The following is a 19,925-nucleotide window of genomic DNA, read 5'->3' as shown; positions in this document are numbered from 1 at the left end:
AGGAATTCGTGCAAGAATTCCAAAAAAAAAATCCTCCACGACTTTCCGAAGGAATTCCTCCGGGAATTTTCAATGACATTCGTCCAGCAATTTCCGAAGGAATTCCTGCAGAAATTTCGCATTCCTCCAGGAAGTTTGGAATTATTTTGTCCAGGAATTTCGTAAGGAATTCACCTAAGGATTTCCTCACAAATTTCTCTATGGATTTCTGAAAGAATTCCTCTAGGAATCTCCGAAGGTATTCATCCAAGATTTTCCCAAGGAACTGCCCAAGGAATTTCCGAAGGAACCCTTCAGGAATTTCCGAAGGAATTTCTTCAGGAATTTGCAAAGGGATTCCTCCAGGAATTTTGGATAGAATCCCTTCATGAATTTCCAAAGGAATTCCTCCAGGTATTTCCGAAGGAATACCCTCAGGAATTTTCGAAGATATTCCTCCAAGAATTTCCGAAGGAATTCCTGCATACATTAAAAAAATACAAGGATGCCGGAGAATTTTATTTTTACTAGTCAAAAACAGCTTTGATCATCTAAGTTTTTCGGTTAAGTTAGAATAAAGTTGCTCGGTCAGGGGGGGCACGGTCCCCATCGGTATTTATTCTGTATAAAAATTAAAAAAAATCTCTTATCATAAAAGCCACCAAAATTGTTCAATGAACATTATTAAGATTCTTTCAAGTTTTCCTGCTAGAGTAAGTAATTCAGGCTCCTGTTGAATTTCTCAAAATATTAAGTCAGTAATTTTGACATGTTTTTTAGGAATTTTGTCAACAACTCTGCTCTTAGTGTTGTATAAAAAAAATCATTTGGGAGTAACGTATGAGAAGTATTTTAATTTATCCTTCCCAAATTATGCCACACGACGGCTGGTCGCGACGATTATGGTCTAACAAATCAGCAAAACTTACAATATACCTTTATAGCACATCACCATCACATGTTCCGGTTTGAAAACTTACTTCGCTATTTCTTAAACATTATGTGTAGAAAATGTGACACAACGGAAAAAACGTTAAAATATGCTATATTGACCAATACAAATTATCCTCTAGTTCTAGCATCTTTATTACATCCGCGAACTATGCATTTGTTCCATGTGAGCATAGCGACAAATCTTTTATATTATTTTACCGTTTCATGTTCTTTCCCATCATCCGCACGGGTGCCCACCGCAGGCCAGCCAAGAAACCGTTAGCTGCTGTTCGATCGCGGTGGCGCGCAATAATTTTGGAAATGTTTTCATACAAATGCCTCTCAATGTAGATTTTTGTATGAAACCCCCTGATATTTATATACCATTCGACTCGTTATTAGTTTCTGAGCAAAATGACCGTACATAGTTATATGATAAAACATATTTTTACGGGAGAAATCGTTGTGCAAACACAAAAATTTGCAGCATGGGAGCGGTTTTCCTACCAAAAATTTTGGTGTTCTCGAGAGTCCAACTTTTTCAAATTTTGAGTAAAATCAAATATTTTTTTATGAAAATGAAGCCCAACATCTCAGCTACAGCGTGATTTGTTTTATATTTCGATATCTCTTTTCGTTAATTTTTAAAAAATCGAAACGTGCGCCGAGGTCGGGTTTTGCCGGCCCGCCCGGTAAGCTTCCCCTTAAGTTGCGTTTTATTTTTAGAAATCTAGTTACACTTGTTCACAAAATAAAACGAAAGTCATGAACATCTGTCTATCAATGACCAACATTTATTATGCATAACAATTTAGAAATCATGTTTCAAAAATTATGAAGTAGGCTCGGTTTTGAGTTTTACCTGAAAAGCGAGTTTTACAGTTGTTTAAGGCCGTACGGGACGGTGGTTGAATCGTCCGCCATTGCTTTGTTGCTAGAAGATGCAAATCTCAGCTTCTGCTTCATATTATTGACTAGAAATTTAATCGTTCATTTGCTCACTTGTGGTGCACAATCGACTAAAGTTTCAGCTACGTCAGTGCAGTGGAAATTGATATTTGCTTCTTCAAAATCGCGAGGAAAATTGTTAGAAAGAGAGGGAAGACAGGAAAAATTACACGTCGTCCCGTGCGGCCTTAAAATAGAAAATTTAATTCACGAGCTGTATATAATGTATTCCTATTCTTACTTAAAATTGTCGTTGGTAAAAGATCATCACTTTCGTTTTAGTTTGTACCTAAACTAGTTTATTTTTATATATCTGTATGACCGAGATTTTTAGCCCTAGGCAAGTTCATCTCGGGACCCACGCTTTACTTCCCTTCCGAAGGAAGAACTCACATTGTGTGAGTTTGCCGGGAGTGGGATTCGATCCCAGGTCCTCGGCGTGATAGTCAAGTGTTCTAGCCATCACACAAGGTCCGCTCCACTTGTAGACTAGTGATATTATTTCTTTGCTATCAAATATCTGAAATTTTTGGCGGTAGAAACGGGTCGACATGTAAAAACAATTCAAATCGATTGCAGCATATGTGTGCTCATCTTCTCTTGAAGGTGAATCACAATCTTGAATAATCTTGAAAATAAATGACAAATTTTGACGCCTAGCAACTCGCCGCAATATATGATGAAAATCAGCATAAATCCGAATGCAAATCGGACCACAGACTTCAAAAAGTAACATTTCTGCATGTATTAACCGCCCAAAGTCAGCCACCATCAAACATCTTTAACCGGTTCCGCCGATCCCTAAGGTCGCCGTCATGCTATGAATGTCACCTCTCCACTAACTGACTGACTGTCGACGCTTAACGACGTAGCGAATGGATGAATTATTTCAAAACAGCTCCACCTTGACAAACATATTTGCCAAAATGCGTGAAAGTTTATTCAGTTACGTAGAGGGGTCTCCGTGCTCTACGAACGCCGCCCATTGACCGACTCTCTGGTGGCTGAGCGAGCGAGTGAGTGCTACTGCTGCCCCTTGCGTTATGGTCAGTATGTATGGTGCAAGCTGCACCAATGTTGGCTGGTTGTAGTTGCTGCTTTACTTTTTAACTGGAATGGAAGATTCCACCGATGGATAGATTGTTTGCATCAATAATAATGTTTGCAATCACGTACGGAGTGTATGAAGTATTGAAAAGTTGAAAAGCAATGGAGATGATATCAATATTGCAATCGATGGAAATGTCCGTTTGTTAAGTTTATCCAATTGTACTGCCGTTCCACACACAATCCTACCACGATTAATTAAACTTTCATCATGCATGAGTCAATCAAACAGCAATGTAATGTCAGTTTTGTTCTAGAAATCATTCTCAAACCGGCCTGTAAAAGAGTGGGCGGGTAGGTTTATTTCACATTATTCATTTACACAAAACAGTCAATCAGTCATGTGAAGCAAAATAAAATTAAGTTTTCTACATTTTTGATAGTAAATATGACATTTTTGGTATACATAAACATTTATGATTGTAGTATAAAACCTTTAAACATCCAGTAAATAGCGTGTTAGTGAATGAAAAAGCGTTATTAAAATTATTTGTATTCAAGAGATTTGCAACTTCATGCTGGCTCATCTCTGGAAATAAATGCAACATTTTTTTTCCATAGTGTGGACATGACGAAGACACTCCTCAAATTTTCCAGAGCACAAATCCGTAATAGGGTAAGTGTGCCCATCGTTGTGGTATTATGGTAAATTCATTTAAAAAACAATGATCGTACCATCTAAAAAAGGGTTGCAAAACGTTAGTAGGTAGTTTTCTATCCAAATTTGCTTGGAAAAATATAAAAACTATCGTTTCTCTCTGTTTTCGATCATAAATCGCTTACCACAACATAAGGCACACTGTTCCTATTATGGAGGTAAAATTTAATTTTGGTTCCTATTGTTGCGGTATCCCATTGAAATCATATGAGATACCGCAACAAAAGGAACACAGCAGCAAACATTTTTAGAAATTTTTTTTTTTTTAATAGGTTTTTGGGCAAATCTTAAACCTAAAAGGGATACCTGGGGTCCATTGGACCCCAGGCGCCTTTCAGAGCTCGTCTTTGATGGAACACACTCAGCGAGGTGACGAAACTGAGGCCATGAAGGTATCCCTTTTAGGGTTAAGCACACAAATGGTGCAATCTCATAAATTAATCATCATACATCTATTAAAAATGCCTTTTGGTAACATTTCAGCCGAAAAAGTGCTCAATTGCCACTACCGCAACATTAGGTACTACCACAACGAAGGGAACAATTACCCTAATTAGCGAAAAAGCCGTAACCAACAAAATGTACACAATTTGAGTAATTGCAGGAATGAAAAGAAGCTAGATTTGTCTTCTAAATGCTCACACAGTTTCCTTGATATCACTTTTCTAACTATTGAAAATCACTGATTGAGTGAAAGGTGTAAAGCTATGTTCATTTAGAATCCGGAATGACAAAATCACGTATATCTTAGGGATGGAATTACAAACATAAAATGTGAAGCCCTCAAAACAAAGGCTATTTATTGTACTTTCATGGAAAAATATCATTGAAATTATTTATTTTTATTTTTTCACACATTTTCTCACTTTTTCAGTGTTGACCTCTCTAAAAATCTGCACAACGGTGATAAATTTTAGCAACAACCCCTTCCGCACGTTTGTTCAACAATCAGGTCATCTAAGCAGTGTCCTGATTGCCTTCAATAGTCTGACTAGGATTCCGAAGAAAAATGGCCAAACTTTTTTTTTATTGCGAAATGAGGGGCAACTCAGTGAATTGAGAAAACGCGAAATTTGAGTGTTTTTTTCGTTGATAAACACTACCCATCTGTGACGATACCACTGAACGTCTCCGGCTGTCATGGCAGCTCATCAAAATAGGTAAAACCTCTACATATCCCTTGTGTGTGTTTTTGAAAAGCAGCACGCGATTCTTGAGGCTGTCATCCTTGTATGAATTGGTTCTCATGAACTTGTTGCGAAAAAACTATGCCCAGAGTTCGAACTTCTTGCCAAATCTTCAAATTCAAAGCAGATTTATCAATGAACCCAAGCTTTTTTCTTCCGAGGACACTTCCTTCCTCCTCCTCTTCTTGGCGTAACGTCCTCACTGGGACAAAGCCTGCTTCTCAGCTTAGTGTTCTATGAGCACTTCCACAGTTATTAACTGAGAGCTTCCTCTGCCAATGACCATTTTGCATGTGTATATCGTGTGGCAGGCACGAAAATACTCTATGCCCAAGGAAGCCAAGGAAATTTCCTTTACGAAAAGATCCTGGACCGACCGGGAATCGAACCCGTCACCCTCAGCATGGTCATGCTGAATACCCGTGCGTTTACCGCCTCGGCTATGTGGGCCCCATGAGGACACTTCCTTATACCATGGTTAACAACATCTGTGCACATAACACATAATGGTTTTGAAAGAAAATCGATGGAATTTTCACCATTTAAAGAGGATTAGTGTATGATCAGAGTGCTGCAAAAGAATGATGATTATGTTTATTGAGAGCGCCACTAGAAAATGTGACATGATTCCGGATTCTAAGTGAACAAAGCTTTAATTCCATTCTATTCCAAATGAACAAAAACAAGCAGCAAGTGCCAAAAATAGGTGCTCCTGCCCAAATGGTCCCAGACCCTATATGTTTTTCATATGGTGAAATTCTTATAATTTCGAAGCCGCACCAAATAAGGTATTATGAGTGTTTGTGTGTGTCCACTGTAAAAACAAGTGAATTGTTACCTTATCTACATGTATACGCATGTAGATCTACGGTCGGACATCGTCCTGTCGATGAGCAACGTCGAGCCCGAAACCGGCCAAATTAAAAGGTAAATTTAATTCCTTTTCATTTGTTGTAAGAACTATTAGTGTTGTGTCCTGTCTCGCGTCGCGTTTTATGTGTATTGTCGAGGTTCTTACCTTAGCACAAACCTCAAGAAATTGAAGCTTCATAGGAGTTCCAATGGGTTCCATGAAGCCCCCCCTACAGAAAGTTGAAGAGGCATTCCAGGGGGTTTAAGGGGGTATCAGTGGCGTTTCAGAGATGTTCCAGGGGCACTCATGGGCCTTTCAATGGGTTTTAGGAGTGTTCCCGGACTTTTCAGGGAGTTCATTGAACGTTCCAGAGGTGTTCCAGAGGGTTTCAGAGGGTCTGGGGGTGTTCCAGGGGATTTCTTGGGTTTCATGGGCGTTCCATATGGTTTCATGGGGTTTTAAGGCGTTTCAGAGGATTTCTGGGAGTTCCGAGGGTGTCCCAGAGGGTTTCCGGATGTTCCAGGGGCATTCTAGGGGTGTTCCAGGGGCTTTCTTGGGTTTCATGGGGTTTTAAGCCATTTCAGAGGATTTCTGAGAGATCCGAGGGTGTCCCAGAGGGTTTCCGGATGTTCCAGGGGCATTCTAGGGGTGTTCCAAGGGCTTCAGGGAGTATCATGGACGTTTCATGGTGTTTCGTTGTCTGAATAATTCGCAAATCCTTCCGGAACAAACACCCTGAAAAACTTTAGTACGCCTTGGCACTCTTCTGTGACGTCCTTTAAGACCCTTTTTAAGCCCGAAGAAACCCCGAGAACCCTTCCGAAGCCCTTTTGAAACTCCCATGAAACTTGACAAATTCAAGATCTGACAAATTTGTAGCAGATAGTTTAAAATGTCGACTACCGGAGTGAATCGTTCATTAGAGAAGCGCGTGTTGAATCGCAACAATTAACATATTTTATTTTTTCCTCTCAGTCATTCTATTATAGTAAAAGAGCTTAGAGGAGAAGAATACACTCTAAAATTATTTTCCTTAAAACTACACGGAATATAAAATTTCAAAAGGAAAAAAAAATAAAAATATTTCAACTATTATCATAAAATTTTAAAATGTTTTCGTTTAAAGAAACCGGTATACCAAATAAACTTCCAGAAAAAATATAAAAGACTAAAGATGTTCAAAAGTAAAAAGAAATAAAAAAAATAAAAAAATAGAAAAATGATAAACCAATACTAATACTCACAAAATCGCGAACTCAATTCCTTCCGAAACATGTTTGAATTAGATCAAAATTAAAAAAAAATGGGAAACTGAGAAAAACGTTACAATAGAATATTATTGCTATGGTCGAGTGCAATAATTTATCACACTTTAAATTCAAAATAGCCCCACCTTGTTTACATACTTTTAACGTCATCGATGCTCATTACAGTTTTATTTATTTTTAATTTAAAACTTTTCAAAGACCTCAATTTCTAAGTTTTGTTTTTTCTTCTCATTTCAGGTATGAATCGTACAATTAAGAATCTCAGATGTCAGAGTGCAATGCAGGTGTTGGTATTTTAGTAAGTAAGTGATAATTTACCATTTTTTATTCCTTGTTGGGTATATAAGTCACTGCAACCAGTTTTTAGATCTATTGTGACAAATGACCCAGTTTTATTGCTATGTCATGTTGACGTATCATCACTGGAATTAAAATCATCTTTTCCAATTAGCTTCAATTGATATCGGTTCGGTCAATGACCTGTTAGAAGGCCTGTGAAAGAGCTGTGATCTATTTTTAAAAAATTCTAGAATTTTGCGAGTGTTTGAAACTTCCGGCTTTATGACACGTTTCGACTGCCTCGCAGTTGAATTTTATTCTCTCATGTTCCCATGTTCAGAACAACTAGGCACACCACAAAATGATTCAGGCCCTATGAATTTACCATTAACATTCCTTCCACTGATCAACCTATACTACCCAGGCATCTCGGAACAACATTATGCACAATGCGAACTTGCATCTTACTAATGTTACCTCCCGCAATTGCCGACAGATTGAATAACGTCCAACTGTGCGGTGCACGCTTCAATGTTACGCTCGATTACCGATCATTGTAGTACGATTCGATCTAAAGTGGCTCGACCATTGCCACTGCTGTTGCTGCCTCATCCCATCCCGGCTGTTTGGAATTCAGCTCAAAAGTGGTACTTACATTCGAAAGATAATCCACAATTGCAGGCCTTTTTCTTCCTCCATGTTGTCTGTGGCTGTTGCCAGAAAAGCTCGCGTGCTGCCGTGAAACCTAATGCAGTCCGCCCTCACTCCAGAAGTAGATCCCCCACACGACTAGCTCGTGATGCTCGATGAATGTCGGCCACTTATCCGCTTGATGCCGGGCCTCCAGCTCTGTGTGTGTGTATGTTCGGAAGATAATCGCTCGAATTACTTAATAATTGTAACACTTGCTGATTTTCGTTTTTTCTGCTCTACTGCTGACTGTCTTTCGAGTTGTCACTTGCTTTTCTTCCCTGAACAATTTTCTTTCTTCTTTGTTTTCTTTCGGTTGAATCCACTTGGTTGCGGTTACACGATGCAATTTTCACCAAGACAAGTTTTGCCAAGCCATAAAGTGTCTAACTTCACTCAACGTGTGTGTGCTCATAAAGAAGTTTTGGAGTCAGTCCCGCACCTGCATTTTTTTTTCTCACAGTATGTCCAAGTCCGCCTTGTCTACCCTCTTTACGAATAGTGCACGTTGCTGATGTTTGGTATGTTGCTTTCTTGTGGGAGAAATCACACCTTCGACCACTACGAACCGAAGATTTTCGCGCTTTTGGGGCACATACACCGTACGATTCTTGCTTGGAAACCTGGAAAAAGGGTTCTCAAAGATGATTGAGTGACGAGAGTTACGGTGCGGTTTGGTGCCTGGATTGTTCTGACTGATGGCCGACCCAAGGCCTTGCTTCTTTTTGCATCGGCACAAATTGTGACTTATTTGCAACGATTGTTAGTGCTCGTTAGTGTGTGCATTACGAATCGGTGGAGTTCACAATTGGTTGATGCGTGTGGTTCATATGACGTAATGGCACTTTTGGAGGACATTGTACGCTGTATGGTTAGAAATGTGCTGTTGATATTCATGAGCATTTCCAGCTTAGGTATGAGTAAAATGTCAACGTTCTGTAATTATTGCCAGTGGACTCTCTCTGTAAAACTACGTCGAAAACATGGAGAATTTAACCAATTTTCTATTCAAATTTATTCCACCTTAAAAAAAACATCCACAATTTTTGAGACACTTTTATTATAGGCTTCTGAAACACTGATGTTCAAAAGAGAATTGAATGTGGACAAGTCTCAGGGTCTAAGCACACAATAAATAAACTTTTAAAACGTTCAATTGTCAAGTTTCATATAATCATGAACTTTTTATGCTCACTGAAGAACTTTTTGGCATCTTTGAATTCAAGATTGGAAAAATAATAAAAATATGGGCTGTTGGACTGTTCGTAGAAATGAAACACATCAAACCAGTCAAATACGGTCACTATCATAATCACTTATAGAACGTGGTAAATTGTTCAAAGATTTATTACAGTTTTTATTCAAACTCTTCCAGAGTAGTCCACTTGGCAAAAAAAAAACTCTGAAGAGGTTGTTGGGAGGTTATGATGTAGTTTTATTACAAGTTTTATAAAACTGCCAATGAAAACATTCTATAGAGCAAAACATAATTTTAAATGTTACTTGTGTGTTAAGCGTAGGATTGCTTTCAGGGGAGTGACTCTTCAATCAACTTAGAAATTGGCAAGAAGCGGGAAGCCGACTTGATCCTGTTAACCCTGTAGGCCCTGACTGAACCATTCAGAACCATCTTAGAAAACAGGCAGTACGCAGTAACGGGTTTTAGGCCTAATAAATTCATACCAAACGGCGTAATTTTAATACATAAAATCAGAAAACATATAACACGGTGCCAACTACTTCACGTCCATCACAATTTCTAAGTCATCATCTCACATCCAATTGAGCCAATTTTTGTGTGTTTGGAGCATAAAGTGGGTAGTGTTGTGTTATCGGAATCCTGACTGTAAAGCTGTTAAGTATTATTCATTGTTGTGGTTTGGCCTCGCAGTCTTAAGTGGAATGGAAAACGCTACTTTTTGTTAATTCCGACTTTTTGGTTCGTTTGGGTCCTTTTTTTTCATGTCTCTCTGAAATGGTAAATGTTAAATGTATTATAATATACTATGAGTTTGTATTAAAACTTTTACAACCCTTGAACCCTTGACCGAAACGACGGGAATTATCAGAAGTTAGCGTTTTCCATTACCCTTAAGACTGCGAGGCAATACCACAACAGTACATAACCTCAGTCGTATCCCAGAAAGTATTATTAACACACAGTCATAGCATAGCCAGTGGTGGAAAGCATCATGCGCTTGACGTGTTTTTTGGTTCGCATCATACACAATCTTTGCTCACGCGCTCGCGAACCCAAAAAGAGAGAACGGTTCACGATTTCCCGAACCGACGAACCAACACAAAACAAATGTCGAGCGAGCAGAATCGCAGTTGGTTCACCAGAAGGATCACAATGTAGAGCACTTGGTTTGTTGCCATTTTTTGTACACTTAAAGGTAATTAGTTGGGTGTTTTATGATTATACTGGTCAGGTACCATACCAATAAATGATATCGACGAAAAAGTTTGCCAACATTTGATTTCATTACAAAAATATCGGCCGCGAACCTCTAAAATAAAAAAGCATCGCGCTTGCAAAAGATGCGATGCACTCGTTGGCGTTCGTGTCGTACGATCGTGAGCCACAAACGTGCGAACACAATCGCACAGCAAAGGTTTGCGATGCGATGGCATTTTTTTGTAACGCGTAAGCACACGTTCGCGATCCATTTCCACCACTGCCTTTCGCCCGTTGGGGTTCGTCGCTTAAATCCTTTGTTTGCATTAATATTGACTGTACACAGGGCCGGATAAATAAATGTGGGACCTTGGGCCAAAAAGTAGAGGTGCCCTCTTTCTAGAGGAAATATTTGTTCTAAAATAGAATGAAATAAAAAAATAATAATCTTAAAAAACTTCATAATCGTATCAAAAAAGTTTTGAAGTTCTTGTAAAAGAAAATAAACCTACGATCATAAATGTAGCTAGATAAAGAAAATATTTGAAGTGAAAAAAGGTTTTCAGCAAGTGTGCTCATGGCATTGAGACCCACAGATTTATATTGACGGAATTCGTTACACAGTCTCTAAGAGCAATTAGAGCAATTATAAATTATTTATTATTATTTGCGATACAGCAATTGACATTCTGTATTGATTTCTAGACATTTTGGAGGAAACTATGAGTTCTCTAAAAAAAAGACAGAAATGGACGAATTACAGCTATACAATTCTGACAAGACTATATAAATAATCTCAAGATACATACATTTTTCTCCAAAAAATCTATGCAATTTCACCAAGAAATCCATGGATTCGGTCAAGAATTCTGTCAAAGATTAAATACTAGGTTCAGCAAAAACATCTATCGAGGACACGACCATATTAGGGGTAGGCGGGGCATTATGGACACCCGGGGCAGAATGGACACCCTCAATATTTTGAAATATGCGAACTTTTTTGAACTTTTAATGAATGGAGAATATAGTCCATTTGTCTAAAACGTAGTTTCAGGAAAGAAACATTCGAAATTAAAATTAACCTTGATTTTACACAAGAAAGTTGCGTCCTCCGTTTTTTGTGCATGGAAATTATAATTTTCACACCATCTAAAATAAGATTTAGTGATTAATTTATTACAGGTCAATTAAAACCTGATATTTCTAGAACACATGCAAGTAGTTTTGCTGTATCTACATGCTTAACATGTTTATATTTTCTTCTTTATTATATCAAAAATCAAGTTTGGAAATATCTTCTGCTGCCGGGGCAAAATGGACACTCACCTTTTTGAAAGAAGCGGCAAGGGAAAAATATAACCTAAATCACAAACCAACCAAATTCTTCGATTTCAGTATATTTTCGGTTAAATGTTCACTATAGTAAACATAGGGTGAAACAAATTGGTCAAAAAACGACAGCAGTGGAAAATAGTTGTTCGAGGCACAGCTGTACATGCCGACAAAAACGAAGCTTTATACAGAACAGCCTGAATTTAAATTAACTTAACAAAAATGAACTACTTCGGCGTATTATTCATCCATAATAGTTGTTTTGTAATGAAATGACTTTATAGGTGTAAATAATGTACGAAATACGTAAAAGTCTCATGGTGTCCATATTGCCCCATGGGGGTGTTCATTCTGCCCCGTATGCTTGAAGACTGTCATGAAAAACTAACATTTTTCATAACATTTTTTGAAGTGGATAAATCATTTTTCTTCGTGAGCATTCTTATGCAATAGATGCTAAATAGACTTTAAAAGGATACATGTACTAAAAAACTAAACTTTTTTGACATCTTGTCAGGTAAAGTTGGCAAAAACCTTAGGGTGTCCATATTGCCCCGCATACCCCTATATACGAATGCGATGTTTAGCAAATATAAGTAATTCTATATTACTTGCTCTCCAAATATTATTACATCATCAAAACAGAAAAGATGAAGATAGAAAAGGTCAAAACGTTAAAATCGATCCAGTACGTTCGAATTGAGAGATGAATAGATCAACAGCGTCTCTGGTAAAGTTGCTTGAAGAAATTATATTGTTTTTTTACTGAAAAACTGGCTCGCCAATAGCCCCTGGGCTTGGATTATATCTTCCAGGAAGCTTTGATTTCAGGCATGTGGTCGATGGCCTTTGCAGCAATGATTGGAATAGCTGAATGTATAATCAATGGCAAACAATTCTGTAAGAATCAGATCTTCAAGTCATCTGATATAGTTATACTGATCATGACGCTGCATAGTAATATCGAACATTTGTCGAAGTCATTTATGTGTCGGGAAAATATAATTCCAAGTTGGAGAGAATATAACAAACTGAGGGAGGGTAATAGGCCCAGTCAGACCCCTGAATGGGCAATGTGGGTTAGTTTATGGGAATGCCATTGAAGGTTTGTAATATTCTCCGAGGCTTTCGAAATCCAACAGGGCGCGTCCCCGGGTTGCGGATAGGGGGAAAAGGGAGATTTTTCACATTTGTACTGTAATCAGCCAATGTGGTATTATCTCCTATGGTGTTGTAGTGCGAATGAATGATCTCATTCTATGGGAATTCGAACCTTGTAATGTATTGTTTATCAACTTCAATTTTCTAAGCTTGATAAGGTTTTGAAGACAAACATGAGATGAGAGAATTGCCTAATAGGAAAGTCACATCAGCAAAGCTTTTACATATGCAAATGCTATCCATGGGGTCATGTCTAGCATTTAATATGTATGGCAATGACTGATTCTTACCTAGCAGGGGTACTACAAGACCACGCGGACAATTCGATTAAAGGCTTAATTGGGAATAATATATTTTCCAGAACTGAAGGGACATTTTTTCCGGGGTGACTGGCGAGTCGGAGAGGGTAGAAGTTTCCGTTTGTTATAATTGACAAAATAAACAATCGGGCGCTTTTTCTTTCTATGACTTGCTTGGTATTTTGTGAATTATTGTTTTTTGGTTTTGGAAGGTATGCGATTCACTATTGAGCCTTAAAATTATTTTGCATCTGAATAGCATTGATATTGTCAAGTCTGTACCAACACCCTAATCCCACACCAAAATACCCTTTTCCTATCCCATGGCGTTTATGTGGTCAGCAAAGACTATTCAGCCATTACCCCTCCTTATCATCGGCTTTGGACTGACTTGCGCTCTCATTGCCCCACCAAATGCTGCAAAATGAAAATGAAAATGAAAAACTGGCTCGCCAATAGCCGCATATTAAAAAGTTTATTTGAGAGTTATATACCCCTGTTGTATTTTCTACAACACGTCGGAAAAATCTCGCTTTTTATACCCAGCGTTAGCGTAGTGCCGGTGGGAGAGGCCAACCGCGCGAATGCCGGAAGGTTAACTCTCTAATACCAAAATTTTTAATTTTGATCTAAATATCATTTTTCGTCATCTAAAATCTATTTAAGCATGTTTTGGAAGATTAATCTTTTAAATCCTCGATTTTGTGAATTTTGGTTTTTGATTGTTTTTATTTTTATTTTTGAATATCCCTACACTTTTATATTTTTCCGGGAAACCTATTTGGCATACCAATTGTTTAGGATGAAACATTTTGAGATTTTATGATTATTGTTAAATTATTGTTTTTTCATTGAAAATTTTATTTTCCTTGTAACTTTTGGGAAAATCATTAGTGTGTATTCCACTCTCTTAAACTCTTTTACTATAATAAAATGATTGAGGAAAAATTCAAAATACGTCAATTATTGCGATTAAATACAAAAATAAAGCAATGACATCTGAAAAGTTACCAAAACATCAATTTTTCAATGATTTTAAAAATGTTAATACGTTTAAAAAATGTTAATGTCCTAAAAATCAATTAAAAATATAAAAATTTTGATTGCCCAGGTAAGAAAAAATACAAAAAAATCTCAAACTATACCCCATCTAAAGGCGGGGTTGGGTATTAGAGGGTTAAAGAACCATTGATTTGCAAACCAATTGATTGTAAGCAGCTTCTCTGAAGACTCCAACCAATTAAAACTATGAAGAACAGTTTTTTTCTGTTCAGTTCAGTTTTTTTTTCAAGATATGTATTTTTTTTAATCCTGCGGTAATTGTTTCGAAAATTTGTCGAAAAAATCAATCAATTGGTCGTTCAGAACATTCTGCTGAAATACATATGTTATATAGGATTCTCAAAATTCTACAAAATCCCAATTAAATATTTCATACAAACTTTAAAGGCACAAATCAGACAAACAAAACAATGAATGAAGCTGCATTTGTTCATCCTGATTTTGCTAACTTGCAAAACAGAGTCAGATTAGCCAAATCAGGCACATCTGTTTACAAATTTTCGAAATTGTGGTAGCCATATTCTGCCGTGTGCAGCATAATAGACCCATCTTACTTTTTAACGATTTTGACTTTTTTCACCAAATGGTCTATTATTGCGTATACTTTCATAAACCACTCTCGGTTAGTACACTTGGTCCAGAAACTCTGTAAATACGACATTAAATCAATTTGTCCCATGTTCAGTTTTGTCAGCCTAAGTTGTCCCATGTTCGATTGTGCAGCATAATCTGTCCCATGATCATTTTTTTCAGCATAAGGTGTCCCATGTTTATTTATTTTTTTATCAAAAGCTATCCCATGTTCACTTAATACGCATAAAAAGCTATCCGAGCATCTCTGAGGGAATCCTGAATTTTCTCCGGAAATTCTGATGTCATTTGTGAAATTTCACATGGGACAGCTTATACTGCAAAACTCGACATGGGACAGATTTTGATGAAAATTACAACATGGGACAGCTTACGTTGAACATCTCGCATCTCGCAAAATTCCATTAAAAAAATTCCGGTGGATATCCCAGATAATGAATTAAATATTTTGGTAAAATTCATAGACACATGAATACTTGCATTTCTTGGAACATTTCTCGCCTTTGATTTTGATTTCTAGAGGATATTGGAAAATTTCTGAAGAAATCATTGAAAGAAGAAATACCGCGATTATTATCTATGTCTACGAATACTTAAACGACTTCCTTTAATGGATTACAAACCCTAAAAAACCCGAACTTTTTGTATTGCATAATCTGAAAGAATACTAAAGACTGGACTCGAAAAAAATGAGACACAAAGAATAATGTATAACTTTTGATTGCGTGCACAAAAATAGCGGATTTTTTAACCAGGTATGTGTTCCATAAAGAAAATCATCAAAATCGGTTAAGTGTTGGCGGAGATATCGTCGAAACAAGAGACTTACCATTTGACAATCTTGGGCCAAACAAACACTTTAAAAAATATCACATTTTTTTACCTAAAACTGTAGAGCCAAAAATACTGAACCGATTTCAATGAAAATTTGTCTGTACAAAAAGTATGTATGTAGATGTATTGTGTCAATATTTTTTTCAATTTGATTTGACCTTTAAAAAGTTATAGCCATATATGTATCACTATGTCACAATAAGCAGATGTGGTTTTTGGTATAGTGACATTCAAACTGCCCTAACTTTCAAAATGTTCAATCAAAATGGCTGAATTTTTTTACTGAGAACAGATTAACACAACGATTTTACACTGTCAAAGTTTCAAAAAAAATCGGGACAGTGTTGCCAATATTACAGTCAAAATAATGCACACTGATTTTAAAATGTTAAAAAGTGCCCAACATTTGGAAACCCCGTTTTTTTTGAATTGTTAAAAAAAAGTACTGAACCGATTATAATGAAATTTCACCACTTACTTGAAGAACTTACAGTCAAATTTTCAGACGTTTTGATGAGCTAACAGCCAGGTTATAGCCTAATCAATTTTTAAAATGGTAGCCCAAAATTTCCAAAATCACATTTTATTGTATCGACAATATTTGCGCCAATACTGAACCGATTTTGATGAAATTTTTAGGGCATTAACTACACATAACATGCTATTCCTGGTTAAAAAATCAGCTATTTTTGTGAACGCAATCAAAAGTTATACATTATTTTGAGTGTCTCACTTTTTTCGAGTCCAGTCTGTAGCTAGACAAGTCCCATTCAAAATTTCAGAAAGATCGGAGCTCTAGAATGAAAGTTACAACCCATTGTAGCACACCTCCTCCAAGGGGACAAGGTAAAACGGGTAACACAAACGCGATTACCTCGAAACTGTGTCAAAATCCAGTTGAACGATTTGCAAACTTTTTTTTAATTGTTTGTATTTCAAATCTCTTATTATCTTTGTCTTTTACTCTTATACTTGAAATAACCGAGTAGTTAAAGCTTAATTTCTGAAGAAGTTCAAAACAACGTTCCCTAGAATAGAAGGATTGCTGATTATTTCTGATGGAATTCCTGTGCTAATTAGTTCGAATTGCTTGAAATGTCTTAAAAAAGTTAATAGAAAAACAAAAGGCCTGAAGAAATTGGTAGACTTATATACTAAAGAATTTCTGCACTCTTGAAATCTTTCTGACTGTTCTCGGAGAAGAATTTCGACATAATTCCAGGAGAAATTTCTGCAAAATTGTTTACAAAATGTTGTACTGAACTTTTAGAGAAGTATGTATAAAATATCTGGAAAAAAATACTCAGTCAAATTTTAGGGTAAAATACAGGAGATGGATAGACACCTCCATAGCATATTTACCGAAGGGCTTGTAAGTAGAATTTCAGGTGAGACTCTTGGATAATTTTCTTAAGTATTCACACTTAATTTTGAATACCGAGTACGGTAAATTTTTATCGAAAATAGAACAGCTGCAAAATTGATTGTTTATCTTTTGTTGTTGTTGAGTTTTTGACAGTTGGTGTAGTGAACCTTCGTAAAATCGATTACCAAAGCTACCGAAATAGTCCTGCTGTTCTATTTTTGTCAAAAAAGTACCGAACAGGCAATTCAGGATAGAGTGTTCGCTTATGGAAGTTTTGATAGATTTCCAGAGTACATTTTTGTAGAATTTTCAAAAGAGTTCTCAGTGGAATCTGTGAGAGGATTTGGAAATTCACTTCGACAAATAAACGTGGTACATTCCGGGTGTATTGTTAGTGAAGGCAACTTTTGCATATACCTCTTTTTTCATTATGAATTTTAGTTTAAGTAAAGTTATGTTTGAAGATTTGGAGAAGCCCTCAAGAGATTTCTAAAAGAATAAATGCTAGGTGTCTAATAAATATTTTCAAGGAATGCCCTGAACGTTTTCGGTACAATACTTTTAAGAATATTTAAACATGAAATTTGAAAATTTGGCCCGAATTCATGGAAGAAATCTCAGAATAAATGGTTGAAACATCTGAATAAAATTCTGATAGGTTGATAGGTTAGTTTTTTAAAATCTTGTTAGAAAATGTAGCGTTTTAAATGGTATTGCTTGAAGTATAGAGATATAAACAAAGAAGTCCATTGTGTTTCATGAGGCATTGCTACAACTATTGACGAATCTTTCCAAAGATATTTCTACTTTATGTTATTTCCATAAAGACAGCAGATTTCATATGGCATTTTCTCCTAAAATTCTTGCACCTTCACCAATTTGTTCAAGATTTTTGCTGAGCATTTCGTGAAGAATTTTGCTTTAACATCTATAAATTTCATTAAATGTGCACTTTAGATTCAGTTTTAATAAATTTTATCTATTGAGTGAAAAAAATATATTGAAATTCCGTTGATGATTTTTTCGAGAGCAGGATTTTCGACATTATTCTCTGACATTATCTTCATGAACCTGGTCTAATCCAATATTTTTTCTAAAACAAATAGATGCTCTGCAACGTTTCAAAATGAATAAAGTTTATATATTTTTTATGAAAGAATAATTTGGCCCAAGCCTATAAAATTAAGACCATTGCGGTGTGTAGAAGAAACAACGTAAATTTGATGTGTTCTTAACAAAAAAACAACAAATGAAATATAGATACAGGTCAACTCAATGTTTCTTGGAATGCACCAAAATAGTATCCGGCGCACATTAGATACTCGAAAATTATCATAAAAATCCATTTTGCTATGCCTTTTTGTCAATACTGATCGATCTACAAATTCACTTTTATTTTGCTCACGAAGATGTTCAACATTCCTCATCGTCAAGTTTCGACCGCATTTCACTGAATTGTTATGTTCACTAGCATCGATTCTTCCACTAAACGTTATAATCGTTATTTATCATTTTTTATGCAACATCACTTTTATAAGATCATTACTCGCAAATCCTGTTCGACTTATATTTCAACCGACTACTCTTCATCGTGGTTCACATTCTCTCCTTTCAGTTATTTCACCACACTTCCAAAATCAGCACTGTTTATGATCGTTATGCAATCAGGTCTGAGTTGCACTAGAAGGTTTCATTACATAACACCATTGCGAACAAGCACTCTCCATAATCCATAAAAAAACATTCACAAATGCCCATTTCCAGCAGCATCCTTGCACATTCTACACCGTTATCCTCCAAAAGTGCCATTATTCCCATCCAGAAGTGGAAAATCGTTCTAGAAGCCTGATCCTCATAAAGAAAATATCCCCCTCCGTAGCAACACACTTCTTCTAGTGGAAAACAATCGCCTGGGGGTTTTGTTCCAAGGATTCCGAGGAACGCGAACGCGCGTCCGCGATGTACGTCTTGAGACCACGGGTTCAGAAATAAAACTAACGAATTTGTACCACCGAATCCCTCAAGTTGGTCCTCGGCCGCAGCGCGCGCTTGCCGGTGGAGCTGCGCGCCTTCGCCGCATGCAGTTCAGTCAGTCAGTCAGTCCGGTGCTCGCTCATGATGATGGTGGTGGCTCAACGCCTATACCTTTGCGCGTGGTTGGCTCTTTGGCGGCGGCGGCTCGGGCTCCGGCTCCGGCTCCTGCTTCTGCTCCAGCTCCAGCAGTCAGTCGGTCATGTGCAGCGCAAGGCCGCTCGCTCGATCGGGCATTGCAAGTGGTTGCTGTTGTTGTTGTTGTGTTGCTCAGCCGGCTGGTGATTCAACGGTGTTTTGTTGCGCGACATGGGGCAACCGGCTGAACGGTGTTGCAGACTGTGTGTGATGCGACATCAGTTTCACTTTCGTTTGAGTGGTAGAATTATAATTAAAGAAGCATGTCAAGAGAGTGGATCGCATGGTGGTTTGTTAGCCGGTTTTGCGAGTTTACCTCTGCAGGCTTCTCTTGGATTTTGCAATTGCTATAAGTGTGTTGTGAATTTCATGATTATTTTTGATAGAAAACCAATATATTATCATATTTGTTTCAAAATGCATACTCCATTCGGCGAAGGTTTCCAATTGTGTTTAAATTATGGAAATAATTTGATTTTATTTGACATGTTTGAGGTGGATGAAACTTAACAAATGCATAAAACAGTCAGTGAATTACGAATTCGCCAGGATGAAACGAACACAACTACAAAGAGAAACTAATTGTAACGTAGAAGTTATTTTGTTGAAGTTACAGATTCAAAAGTCTTAGTTTAAATCTAAAACCAATGATTGTTTGATTGATACTTACACAAATAACCATGAACATTTTTTTAGTGTACACAAAGGAAATAGTTTGATAATTATCATGATTATAATCATTATTGCTCAAACTGTTGCAATTTTTTGATCGCTAGTGGTGTAGAATTTTTAAAGTGATGCAGTAATGACT

At 37.0% G+C, this 19,925-nt stretch overlaps 1 protein-coding gene across 1 annotated transcript in view; it reads right to left on the bottom strand.

The window, feature by feature from the left end:
• The window catches only part of LOC115253484 (uncharacterized), a 146,949-nt gene extending 127,353 nt beyond the window's left edge, over positions 1 to 19,596 (bottom strand). Inside the window, exon 1 of the mRNA XM_062857613.1 lies at positions 7,868 to 19,596. The gene's annotated coding sequence lies outside the window, so the exon portion shown is untranslated. The remainder of the gene's footprint in view (positions 1 to 7,867) is intronic.
• Between the last annotated feature and the right edge of the window lie 329 nt (positions 19,597 to 19,925).

This window comes from Aedes albopictus, chromosome 3, assembly GCF_035046485.1.
Source record: "Aedes albopictus strain Foshan chromosome 3, AalbF5, whole genome shotgun sequence".
Classification (NCBI taxonomy): domain Eukaryota; kingdom Metazoa; phylum Arthropoda; class Insecta; order Diptera; family Culicidae; genus Aedes; species Aedes albopictus.
The sequence above is the reverse complement of the archived record's forward strand: the minus strand, read 5'-3'. Positions and strand labels throughout refer to the sequence as shown.